The following is a 12,984-nucleotide window of genomic DNA, read 5'->3' on the forward strand; positions in this document are numbered from 1 at the left end:
TCTCTGCCTGGCTTATTTCACTTAACATAATCATGGATGGACAACAAGGTCCATCCATGTTGTCACAAAAAGTAAGATTTCCTTCTTTTTCATGACCCCATAGTATTCCATTGTGTATATGTACCATTACTTTTTAATCCACTTGTCCACTGACGGACACTTGGGCTGTTTCCAGATCTTGGCTATTGTAAACAATGCTGCAATAAACATGGTGGTGCATTTCTCCTTTTGAATCATTGATGTAGTGTTCTGGGATATATTCCTAAAAGTGGGATGGCTGGGTCAAAAGGCAGTTCCATTTTTTATTTTTTCAGAAATCTCCATACTGTTTTCCACAGAGGCTGCACCAGTCTGCATTCCCACCAACAAAGCATGAGGGTTCCCTTTTCATCACATCCTCGCCTTATTATGTGTTGTTTTGTTAATGAGCACCATTCTGCCTGGTGTGAGATGATATCACATTGTGGTTTTAATTTATATTTCTCTAATGACTAGTGATATTGAACATTTTTTCATCTGCCTATAGGCCATCTGTCTGTCCTTTTTCAAAAAGAGTCTATTCATTTCTTTTGCCCATTTTTTGATTGGATTGTTTATCTTCCCGGTGTTGAGTTTTACAAGTTTTTTATAAATTTTGGTTATTAACCCCTTATCAAACATATTATCCAATATCTTCTCCCATTGTGTGGTTTGCCTTTTTATGTTCATATTGTCTTTAGTTGTGCAAAACCTTTTTAGTTTGATATAGTCCCATTTGTTTATCCTGTCCTTTATTACCCTTGCCCAGGGAGATAAATCAGCAAATATATTGCTCTGAGTGATGTCGGAGAGCTTATAGCCTATCTTTTCCTCTAGGATGCTTATAGTTTCACGATTTACATTTAAGTCTTTTATCCATTTTGAGTTTATATTTGTGAATGGTTTAAGTTGGTGGTCTAGTTTCATTTTTTGCAGTTAGCTGTCCAATTTTCCCAACACCATTTGTTAAAGAGACTGTCTTTACTCCATTGTATGCTATTACCACCTTTGTCAAATATCAATTGTCCATAAAGGTGTGGGTTTATTTTTGGGTTCTCTGTTCTGTTCCATTGATCTATATGCCTGTTCTTATGCCAGTACCAAGCTGTTTTGAGTACAATGGCCTTGTAGTATGACTTGATATCAGGAAGTGTGATTCCACCCACTTTATTCTTCTTTTTAAAGATTGCTGAGGCTACTCGTGTTCTTCTTTGGTTCCATATGAATTTTTGGAATATGTGTTCTATATCTTTGAAGCATGTCATTGGTATTTTAATAGGAATTGCACTGAATTTATAAATTGCTTTGTGTAATATAAACATTTTAATGATGTTTATTCTTCTTATCCATGAACACAGTATATGCTTCCACTTGTATGTATCTTCCTTGATTTCTTTTATCAATGTTTTATAATTTTCTGAGTACAAGTCTTTAACCACCTTGGTTAAATTTACTCCTAGGTACTTTATTTTTTTGTTGTTGCAATAGTGAAGGGGATTATTTTCTTAATTTCTTTTTCATACAGATCATTGTTGGTATATAAAAATGCCTCTGATTTCTGAGTATTAATTTTATATCCTGCCACCTTGCTGAATTCATTTATCAGGTCTAGTAGTTTTTTGACTGCGACTTTAGGGTTTTCTATGTACAGTATTATATCATCAGCAAATAATGATAGTTTTACTTCTTCTTTTCCAATTTGGATGCCTTTTATTTCTTCTTCTTGTCTGTTTGCTGTGGCTAGGACTTCCAGAACTATGCTGAATAAGAGTGGTGAAATGGAGCATCCCTGCCTTGTTCCTGATCTTAAGAGGATTACTTTCAATTTTTGCCCATTGAGTATGATGTTAGCTGTGGGTCTGTCATAGATGGCCTTTATCATGTTGAGGTATGTTCCTTGTATTCCCACTTTGCTAAGAGTTTTGATCATAAATGGTTGCTGGATTTTATCAAATGCTTTTTCTGTTCCTATGGATATTATCATGTGATTTTTGTCCTTTCTTTTGTTTATGTGATGAATCACATTGATTGATTTGCAAATGTTGTACCAGCCTTGCCTACCCAGAATAAATCCCTCTTTTTCATGATGTATGATTTTTTTCATGTACTGCTGTATCCAATTTGCTAATATTTTGTTGAGAATTTTAGCATCTAAATTTATCAAGGATATTGGCTTATACTTTTCTTTATTTGTGTTGTCTTTGCCTGATTTTGGAATCAGAATTATGCTCACCTCATAAAAGAAGCTTAGAAGTCTTCCCTTCTCTTGAATTTTTTGAAATAGCTTGAGAAGGATAGGAGTTAGTTCTTTGAATATTTGGTAGAAGCCTGTGAAGCCTTCTGGCCCACGGCTTTTGTTTGTTGGGAGCTTTTTGATAACTGTTTCAATCTCTTTTTTTGTAATCAGTCTGTTTAGGTTTTCTGATTCTTCCAGATTGATTTTTGAAAATTTTTTGAGGAATTTTTCCACTTCAAGTAGGATGTCTAATTTTTTTGGCATATAGTTCTTCATAGTATTTTCTTACAATCCTTTGTATTTCTGCTGTGTCAGTTGTTACTTCTCCACTCTCATTTCCAATTTTATTTATTTGAGTCCTCTCTCTCTCTTTTTTTTTTTTTTTTTTTTTTTTGGTGAGTCTGGCTAAGGGTGCATCTATCTTGTTTACCTTTTCAAAGAATCAGCTCTTGGTTTCATTGATCCTTTGTATTGTTTTTTTAGTCTCTATGTTATTAATTTCCACACTCATCTTTATTATTTCCTTCCTTCTACATCCTCTGGGCATTACTTGCTGTTTTTTTTCTATTTCTTCTAGTTGCAGGGTTAAGTTGTTTATTTGAGCTTTTTCTAGCTCCTTAAGGTATGCCTGTAACTTCCTTCTCAGGACTGCTTTTGCTGTGTCCCATAGATTTTGAGTTGTTGTATGTTCATTTTTGTTTGTTTCAAGAAGATTTTTATTTCTTCCTTGATCTCATTGTTGATCCATTCGTTATTTAATAACATCTTGTTTAGTTTCTAAGTGTTTGAGTGTTTTTCGGTTTTTCTGTTATGGTTGATTTCTAGTTTCATGCCATTGTGGTCAGAGAAGATGCTTCATATGATTTCAATATTCTTAAATTTGTTGAGACTCATTTTATGCGCTAATATGTGGTCTGTCCTAGAGACTGTACCATGAGCACTTGAGAAGAATGTATATTCTGCTGCTTTGAGTGAAAGGTTCTGAGATATCTGTTAAATCCAGTTAATCTAGTATGTCCCTTAATTCTGCTGGTTCTTTGTTAATTTTCTTTCTAGTGGATCTATCCAGTGATGTTAGTGGGGTTTGAAATCCCCTACTATTATAGTATTGCTGTTGATCTCACCCTTAACGTCCATCAAAGTCTGCTTTATATGTTTAGGTGCTCCTATATTAGATGCATAGATATTTATAATGGTTATCTCTTCCTGTTGGATTGCTCCCTTTTTCATTATGTAGTGACCTTCTTTATCCTTTACTATAGTCTTTGTTTTAAAGTTTATTTTGTCAGATATAAGTATTGCTACCCCAGCTTTTTTTTTTTCGTTTCCATTTGCATGAAATAATTTTTTTCATCCTTTTACTTTCAGTCTACGTAAATCTTTTGTTTTGAGGTGGGTTTCTTGTAGACAACATATGTACGGGTCCTGTTTTCTTATCCATTTAGCTACCCTATGTCTTTTGATTGGGGCATTTAATCCATTTACATTTAAGGTTATTATTGATATGTAGTTGTTTATTGCCCTTTTTAAAAAAATTTATATTCCTCTTTTAATATATATATATATATTCCCCCCCCCCCCCACTGTGTTTTGTCTACTGCAGGCCCTTAACATTTCTTGCAGCATTGGTTTGGTTGTGCTGAATTCCTTGAGGTTTTGTTTTTTTTTGTCTGGGAAGCTTTTTATTTCTCCTTTAATTTTAAAAGATAGCTTTGCTGGATAAAGAAGTCTTGGTTGTAGGTCCTTGTTCTGCATTACTTTGAAAATTTCTTACCATTCCCTTCTGGCCTCAAGTGTTTCTGTTAAGAAGTAGGATGTCATCCTTATCAGGGTTCCTTTGTAAACTGTTCTTATCTTACAGCTTTTAGTATTCTTTCTTTACCTCTTAGCTTTGGTATTTTGATTATGATGTGTTTTGGTGTGGGTCTCTTCGGGTTCCTTTTTATTGGGGTTCTCTCTGCTTCTTGAACCTGTATGGCTCTTTCCTGCATCAATTTAGAGAAATTTTCAGCTATAATTTCTTTGAACAGGTTCTCTATCCCTTGTTCTTTCTCTCCTTCTACAATACAGGAGCCCCTATTATGCGGATATTTTTTCTCTTCATGTAGTCAGAGAGCTCTCTTAGAGTTTCCTCAGACTTTTTTATCCTCTTTTACTGTTCTGCTTCCATGTTTTTGCTTATCTTTTCCTCTAAGTTGCTGATTCGATCCTCTGCTTCATCCAGCCTGCTTTTAATTCCTTCTAGTTTAGTCTTCATTTCTGATACTGTGTTAGTCATTTCTCTCTGGTTCTTTTTTGTGATTTCAATGTCCTTTTTGCTACTTGTTATCTCTTATTTTGTTGTTCATTATGTCCATCCATTGTTGTTCTAAGATCTTTGAGCATCCTAACAATCATAATTTTAAACTCTGCATATGGTAATTTGGTTATTTCCATCTCACTCAGTTATTTTTCTAGACATTTCTCTTGTTGATTCATTTGGGTTGCATTTCTTTGTCTTCTCATTTTATGTATACTGTTCCTTTGGGTGTATTGTTTGTGTAGCTAGCTGAGTCTAGAGTTGGTATTGTCTGCCTCCAATTTTCAGTTGTGTTGTTTCTAGGTCTTTTGGGGTTGGCATCAGCTGTTGTTTGTAATCTGCTGTGGACTGCTTATCTGCTATCGCTATTCTTTTTGCTATTTTGTTGGCATTTTCTCTGTCTTAGCTGGATCAGGCGTGAGGAATCCTTCCTTAAGCTACCTCTCTAATAGGGTTGTTAGGTCCTGAGCTGATGCTCTTCATATCTAGCCACTGGATATGCCTGCCCTGGACCTTTCTGGCTGGAGCCTTGTGCTGATCAATGGGGGTCACTGCTTATGATGGCTTTTATCTACCTTTTTGGAACTACAGATGATCCAGATCTTGTGGCTGCCTCTGCTGGGCGCAGGTGCCATTGTAAATATCAGCTAAACTCCTAGGCTAGCTTTTATCTATTCTTGGCCTGGAGAAGTTCCTTTGAAAATTCAAGTTCCCCTGAGAACCACTTTCTGATGTCTGTTATTGCTGGCTACTTGTTGGGCTCAGTAGTGTAATTCAGTGATTAGGTATGATATTGGCTGTGGCTTGCCCCTTAGCCTCAGATGTCTTTCTATCTAGACTTTTTGTTTTATTTTACTTTGTTTTTTCCTTCCTTTTCAGCACTCAGAGGGTGTGGTCTCAGGGGACCGGTGGGTGTTGTCTCTGTACTCCCGTTGTGTGGTCTGTCCTCTGCCTCCCTGCCCCCCCACTGCCACTGTTGCCACCTGGGGCGTTTGGGCTCCGGAGCTGCTGGTGCCAACCCCCCTCTGCGGTCGCCACGGCTTCTGCCACCCCTATTGGGCCTACACATACCCGCTCAGACCAACTCCAAGGTCTCCTGGGCCCAAGCCACCGCCAAGGGTGGGCTAACACCACAAGCTAGATTGCGCATGAGCACGGGCCTCCACAGCTGCCTTAGGACCACTTCTGCTGTCACCTAGGCCTCAGCTGCCAGTGGTGGGCCCAAGCTGTAGGTGTAATTGCACGTAGGCCCGGACTTCCCCCATAGCCACTGCACCTCTGTCTCAGTGGGCGACCTGCGTGCAGCCACTCAGACCACCTCCACTGTCTTCTGAGCCCCCTCCTCCTCCAAGGACGGGCAGGATTGCACGTGAGCTTGGACCTCCGCAGCCACCATTGGGGCCCCGTGCGCCACTAGCCAGCCCCCGAGCTCCTGCTCTCGGACTTCCTCTGCAGTCTCCCGGGCTCAGCTGTGGGCGGGTTTGCACAGCATATGCTTTCCGATCTTTACAGCGGCTGCCGCAGCCCTCGCCCCTGCGAGCAGCCTGCATAGACCGCGCTGGCTCCCAAGCCACCATCCCGCCTGTCCCGGGCGATCACTCAGCAGCATGGAGAGGCAGTGTAGTTCAGACCCCAGTACTCACTAGCTGTGTCCCTAACGTGCTGCCTGCCTCTCAGTGCCTTCCTTCTAGCTAGGGCAGGGAAGCCTCCGGTGGGCAGCATAATTTCTTCCCTTTGCTGGTGTTGCTGCTCCAAGGAAAAATGTTCTCTTTAGATTTAGGGCATGCTTCAGCCCAGGGGTTAGGGTGTCCATCCTTCATAGTGTCTCCCCCTGTGCCTCTGAGACCACACTCTTTCCTGGCGACTCCAGTCCTCCCATGCTCCCCTCTCCCAGATTTCCGGGCAGGTGGCTGTGAGTGAGGCTCGCCTAGTGTCCCTTTAATACAAAGCCTGGGTCCTCTCAAACAGTATCTAGGCTCCTTTCTCAGCCAAATACAGTCTGTTTGCCCCTTCCTGGCTCCAGGGCTCTAGGCTGGGACTCCAGTTCTGAGGCTGAAGACCCACAACCTACAACTCATCGGGCAATCATCCCCACCACAAGAGTCCCTCCAGGCTGCTGTTCACTCCCAGGAGCAGGGCAGTTTTTTCCACATCTCCACCTCTCCTACCAGTCTCAGTGTGGGTTCTTTGCTGGTCCCTGGCTATAGAATCCTCTTTATTCCAAAGTTGGTCTTTCAAGATGACTGTTCTCAAAATTAAGTTGTAATCTACTTTGGTTCTGGGATAAGGGAGTTGGAATGTCCACCTACACTGTGGCCATCTTGGGGTCCTGGGAAGCATCAATTCTTCATTGCAGCTCCTTAGTTTTTCATTGATTCCTTTCTCATATGTGCCTTGACTGGAGCTATAGCAGACTGAGTAACCCCTTGCTCAAGCCAGCAACCTTGGGCTCAAGCCAGCAACCTTGAGCTTCAAGCCAGTGACCTTTGGGCTCAAGTCAGTGACCACGAGGTCATGTCTATGATCCCACTGTCAAGCTGGTGAGCCCATGCCCCAGCTGGATGAGCCTGCTCTCAAGCTGACAACATAAGAGGGTTTCATACTTGGGTCTTCTGCCTCCCAGTCCCACAGTCTATCCACTGTGTCACCCCTGGTCAGGCTGGAGCTTTTTTCTTATGTCTCCTGCATCCTGGCTGACAAAAGCCATATGAATTATTCTCTGGTTTTATGGACTTTCTAGATCAAAAGGAGTAAAATTCTGTAGGCCTCACATAACTTCTTATAAAAATCACCCAGATTCTCATTCTTTCTCTGCAGTCTCAGTCACTTTGTTAATGTTAGTGACTCTCTGGCCTCCCTTTTATAATCCTTGAAGGAGGGCTTCCCTGTATTTCTTCAGCTACCTCAGGCACTCCTTGTCATTTGGATTCCCTTTAGGATCTTCCCTTGGCAACTGGGCCCATGCATACTCCCAGGGATTCTGATGTTCCTCGAGGGCCTTTTCCTCTAGCCACTTACTTGCCTCCTGTATTACTCAGCATCTTTCCTCTCTATTGAACAGAGCAAGGAGTAATTGATGGCAATCCACCCATCAATTGTGAGTTTGGGATATGGATTGCATGAGATCTGTTAAGGCCTGAGGGTTTTCTGTATACGAGGGAGTATGGTGCTTCCAATTGAGGAGGTTGGTGGTTGTGAAAGGTTGATACACCAGCACCTGCTGTTCTACCATGCACCCCTGTCTATTATTGTGTTTCTCACTTCTCTCAGAGGCATCTGCACACTGGACACTGTCTTCGAGCCAACTAGTGGCAGCTTCCTGAATCACAACTCATATCTCGGAATTTTGCTCATATCTCAAACAAAAATACGAACCGAGTCGCAGCTCGTATCTTAAAAAAATTCATATGTTGGTCTGCTCTTATCTCCAGATACCACTGTATAGTGTAGACAATTAAAGCCTTTAAGCCAATATACAAATAGGGAAGTCTCTGATACAAAGCTAGTTATCTGAGGCATAAATGGGATTCCTCATAAGAGTGTACCAACCACATCATGCAACAGTCAAGGGTGTGGAGAAAAGCTTAGTGTTGAGAAGGGTGTTGAGAAGATCTTAGTATTATAAGGGTGTGTGGAAGATCTTAGTATTAGAAGGGTGGGGAAGAGCTTAGTCTTAAACTAAGCCCTTGTGGTAATGTGCCAGAGAACTGTAAAACTTAGTATTGGCAACACCATTTTAAAGAGGAAAAGTCAGTCTTTCTGTCCTGTCTTTTCTTTGGAAAATGGAGGGAAAAGGATATAGAAGTCTCCTGACTTACAAGGACAACTGGGTCATTTGGTTTAAGTTCTCTGAAAGGATTAAGGTTATCTGAAGAACTACCTTTCCCTTTCAATAAGAGCCAAATTTTACATACCACCCTACCCTGATTTTGGCACTCCCTCCCTTCCCAGAATCCTGAGATTAACATGTACCTCTAGGCAAAGGAGGATAGACACGAAAAGGTTTATGAACGTCTTTGATTGTATTACCTTGAAAGTTTTAATGTTTTTTGTAAATCCCCTAGACACATGTTATAATCTTGTTAATGACTGTGTCATGTGGTCATGCCCCCCCAACCTGTATGTAGTCAAAAGGTATATAACCAGCCTCTGAAATATACTTGGGGCTGCATGATTGGGGTCCGAAGAATCCCTTGTGTATGCCACTGGCTTAATGAATAAAGCTCCTCAAAATTCATTTTTGGATTTGTTGTCTCAACGTTAACTTGCTAAGTGAGGTACGGTACTTTTCAGAATCTGGGGTACGGTACTTTACAACACCCTAAGGATTTTGTCAGCTTACAGCCTGTCTCCCATGAACACCCCCATGTGGATGTCCCTAGATTCCTTTTCCTGAACTGTGGCCATGTCACTCATTGGTTGGAGCTCCACCCCTAAAGCCTGAACCTCATCCCCCTTGGCCTTCAAACCTGAGGCTTTGCCTGCTGCCTGTTTCAGCTCCGAGGTCCCACTAGTCTCTCTTCCACTTCCTTCGCTGAGTCCTGGGACTCAGCCCATGCAGCATGAGAACACTTTCTTAAAGTTCTTGATCATTGTGGCCAAGGGAGTGGGTTTTCCTTGTGAATCCCCCATATCTCTTATGACAAACACTAGTCATGCCACAAGAAGGAATTTGGGAAGGGTAAGGGAAATTTGGAAGGAGACGTCACTTGCTTCATGTGTTGCCAGCCACTCCCCTCATGGAGATAGCAGACCCTCTTGGCTTATGGCAGGCTGATATAAACTGTCAGCATGCAATTCTGCCTCTTAGCCATAGGAGGCACCCTACAGAACCACAGTTCAGTGATCAACATTCGCTTTGGCCCTGTGGGAGAGAGTCGGAACCTTCTGCCATTGTCCATTTCATTCCCTCTGTACTCTCTTTCACAGAACTTCCCACAACCTGTGGAGGGTGACGAGTCACCACTCCTAACCAATGGAGGGTGATCAGGCCTCCCTTCTGCCGAGTGGGGCAAGACCTCAGCTAGCTACCCTATGCCTGGTATGCCTTAGCATGATCCTGGCATGCCCCCTGCTCTTCCATTTCTTCATTGTCTGATCCTTGCTGGGACTGGCTGAGGGGATTCCCCTCTCTGTCCTGCAGAGGCATCCACATGGGGAAATCCCCCGCATATGCTCAGTAGATGCATCTACAGGGTGGCTCGGGGGCTCCCCAGTGGGATGCCTGAAGTCTGCCAATTGCATGCATCTTTCCTCCTTGCTTCAAGTTAATGCATCAGAAACTGTTGCAAGAATGCAGGAAGTGACTCGGGGAGGACAAAAGACTCTCAGACAACATGCTGAAACAAAGGAGATTTATTTAGTGGGCAGAGAAACGTGACATAATAGGCTTCAAAACATGAGCTCTTTGAAGTCAGATTTCTTACATCTTATAAACCTTTTCAGTGTTCATGCACAGGGTGCATGATTCCTTTGTAATCATATGTAACTCTCTTGTCTCGGGAGGGGCGGAGGTGTGAGGGGATTTTTGGACCACTTGTCTAACCCAGTGGTAGTCAACTTGGTCCCTACCACCCACTAGCAGGCATTCCAGCTTTCATGGTGGGCGGCAACGGAGCAACCAAAGTATAAATAAAAAGATAGATTTAACTATAGTAAGTTGTTTTATAAAGATTTATTCTACCAAACTTAGCGAAAATCTGACATAAAGTACTTGGTAAGTAATCATTATTGTATGCTTTAACTTGCTGTAACTCTGCTTTATAAATTTTATAAAGTTACTTCTCTACTTTATGAATCACCATTACTGTAGAACTGGTGAGCAGTTAGAAAATTTTACTACTAACAGAGATACAAAAGTGGGTGATAGGTATAAAAAGGTTGACTACCCCTGGTCTAACCTATTTACAAATTCTGTTTGTCTTGCATTACACTGCAAGTTGTTTCAGGGAGCCAATAAGGGAACTGTAATTAAACTGGCTGACTCAGTCATTCCTTCAAGCTTTCTCCCTCCTTGCTAGTACTGTTTAAAATAAACACAAATGGCCCCAAGGGCTAAGGAGGTAAAGTAGGTGAATAGACAGAGCAGGGAACAGTCACTACTGAGTTCTGGAGAACAGCAGAAATGTAGGAATGTAGACCCAGTGTTGTGGAGTGTTGGTCAAATAAGTTTGTAAATATGATATATATGTTTGCTCGCTTGTGACTTATATTGGGTGTGGGGGACAGGCTATAAGCAGGCCAGGTCGTTGTAGCCTAAGGTTTGGTTTTGGGACTAAGCTTTTCCCCACACCCTTGACTGATTGCATGATCTGGGTGGTGCACTCTCATGAGGAATCCAATTATGCCTTGGATAGGTGACTTTGTATCGGAGACTTCCTTGTTTGTATACTGGATTAAGGGATTTTGGTTTTCTACGCTATAAAGTGGGACAGACCAGGAGCTTGCTCACTCAGTTCCTGCTATCACGATTGCAGGGGCTTCCCTGATCCCTTGCCCTTCATGGGAAAAGCTGGTTTTCTGCTTTTCCCTTGTCTTCTTTTGTGGTTTGCCTGTCTTGGTGAGACACCAATAAATAAGATGGCCCACCATCCTCCGACTCGCCGTTTCTTTACCATCTGCCCGAATCCAATGGGAACCTGCATGGGGCAGGTGGCTGCTGTGATGGTGTCAGCCATGGCTCCTGGCCTTACATGGAGCTTCTGATTTTTTTTCCAAGAAAAGCCAGAAATTTGAATTTTTATGTGAAATCTCTGTTTAAAAATAATGGTTCAATTTGGAAAGATAATTTCTGTGATTTTATTATTGTATCTTCTTTTCTGTACCTGTGTGCTCAAGGTACTGCTCCAATATCCACTCTTTTTTCCATCACTGCCTTGTCCTCCCCATTCTTTGTTTTCTTTTCTTTCTTTCTTTTTTACAGAGACAGAGAAAGAGTCAGAGAGAGGGATAGATAGGGACAGACAGACAGGAACGGAGGGAGATGAGAAGCATCAATGGAGAGGGACAAGATGGCGATGGAGTAGGCAGACGTACCAACTTCCACTTCGCAGAACCAAAGTGGATTACAACTTAATTTTAAGAACCATCATCTGGAAAAACCAACTTTGGACTAAACTAAGAGGACTCTTCAACCAAGGAACACTGAAGAAGCCACACTGAGACTGGTAGGAAAAGTGAAAATGCAGAAAGTGCTACTCAGCTCCCCGAAGCAAACAGCAGCCAGGAGAGACTCGCTTGGCGGGAAGTGAGTTTAGCAAAGAGGGGAGGGTACTGAGCCCCAGGAACAAAGCCCCAGCCTGCAGCCCCAGAGCCTAGAAGAGGCGTATGGACAGTATTTACCTGGAAACAAGTCAGGATACTGTTTGTGAGAAAGAGACTGATTTCTCAGACCCAGGATTCTTCTTAAATGGACCGTGCAGAAAACGTTTTACACAACCACTCACCCAGGGCTCCAGGGGACAGGGAGAGAGGAGAGAACCAGAGCATCGGGAAGAGAGTGTAATTTAGGGGGCACAGGGAGAAATACTTTGAGGGGACAGCCACCCTAACCCCTGGGCTGAGTCACTCCCCAAAGCAAAAGTGAATATTTCCCCTGGAAATAGCAATACCAGATAAGGAAAGCAGGACACCAGCCAAACAAGCTCTCCCGTGGTACTTAGAGCAGAGTCATTTAGAAGGAGGGAGCTGTTGGGACTACAGTAGTGAGGCTTAGGGTCTGAGCTGCAGCGCCCCCACCCACACGGCTGAGGGCTCGCATGAGGGTGGGCAGCAGCAGGATGCCGAAGCGTGGTTCTGTCAGCAAGGGTGGAAGTCAGCTGGCCACAACTGAGGACCAGATGTGAGCTCAGTCTTGCCGTGCTGGGACGGAGGGGACGCATGAAGGTGGTCAAGGCCAGCTGCAGGCTGCTGGCAATCCAGTCTGCAGCGGAAGGGCAGGAGCCCCGGGAGGGGCAGAGACCCGCCCTTGAGTAACGGTGCAGGAGCACAACCTCGCTGGCCCGCAGAACCGAGGCTTGTGGCCTGACTCATGAGGCGGCTCCTCCCGCGGGAATGGAGCAAAAGCCCAGAACAGGCTGAGTCCCGCGACTCTGCAAAGGCATGCAGCCTCGCCCAGCCCCTGCAGCTAAGGCTTGCAGACATCCCGTGAGCAGGCTCCTCCTGCAGAGGCAGAGCAAAAGCCTAGAATCAGGCAGAGACCCGCAACTGAGTAAAGGTGCTCATCTCCTGCCCTCAGGGTTAAGGTTTGCAGCCAAGGGTGGTGCATAACCCCACCCAAAGGGGTGGGGCAAAGGCCAAGGACACTGAGGCTTGTATACTGGAGCACGTGATCGAAGCCCCACCTGTGAAGGAGAGGCAGAAACCACAGCAACAGTCCCAGTGGTATGGCACTGGCAACCACCATACCTGAACACCTTAGGCAGCAGCAGCA

Source organism: Saccopteryx leptura, chromosome 4 (assembly GCF_036850995.1).
Source record: "Saccopteryx leptura isolate mSacLep1 chromosome 4, mSacLep1_pri_phased_curated, whole genome shotgun sequence".
In the NCBI taxonomy this organism is placed as follows: Eukaryota; Metazoa; Chordata; class Mammalia; order Chiroptera; family Emballonuridae; genus Saccopteryx; species Saccopteryx leptura.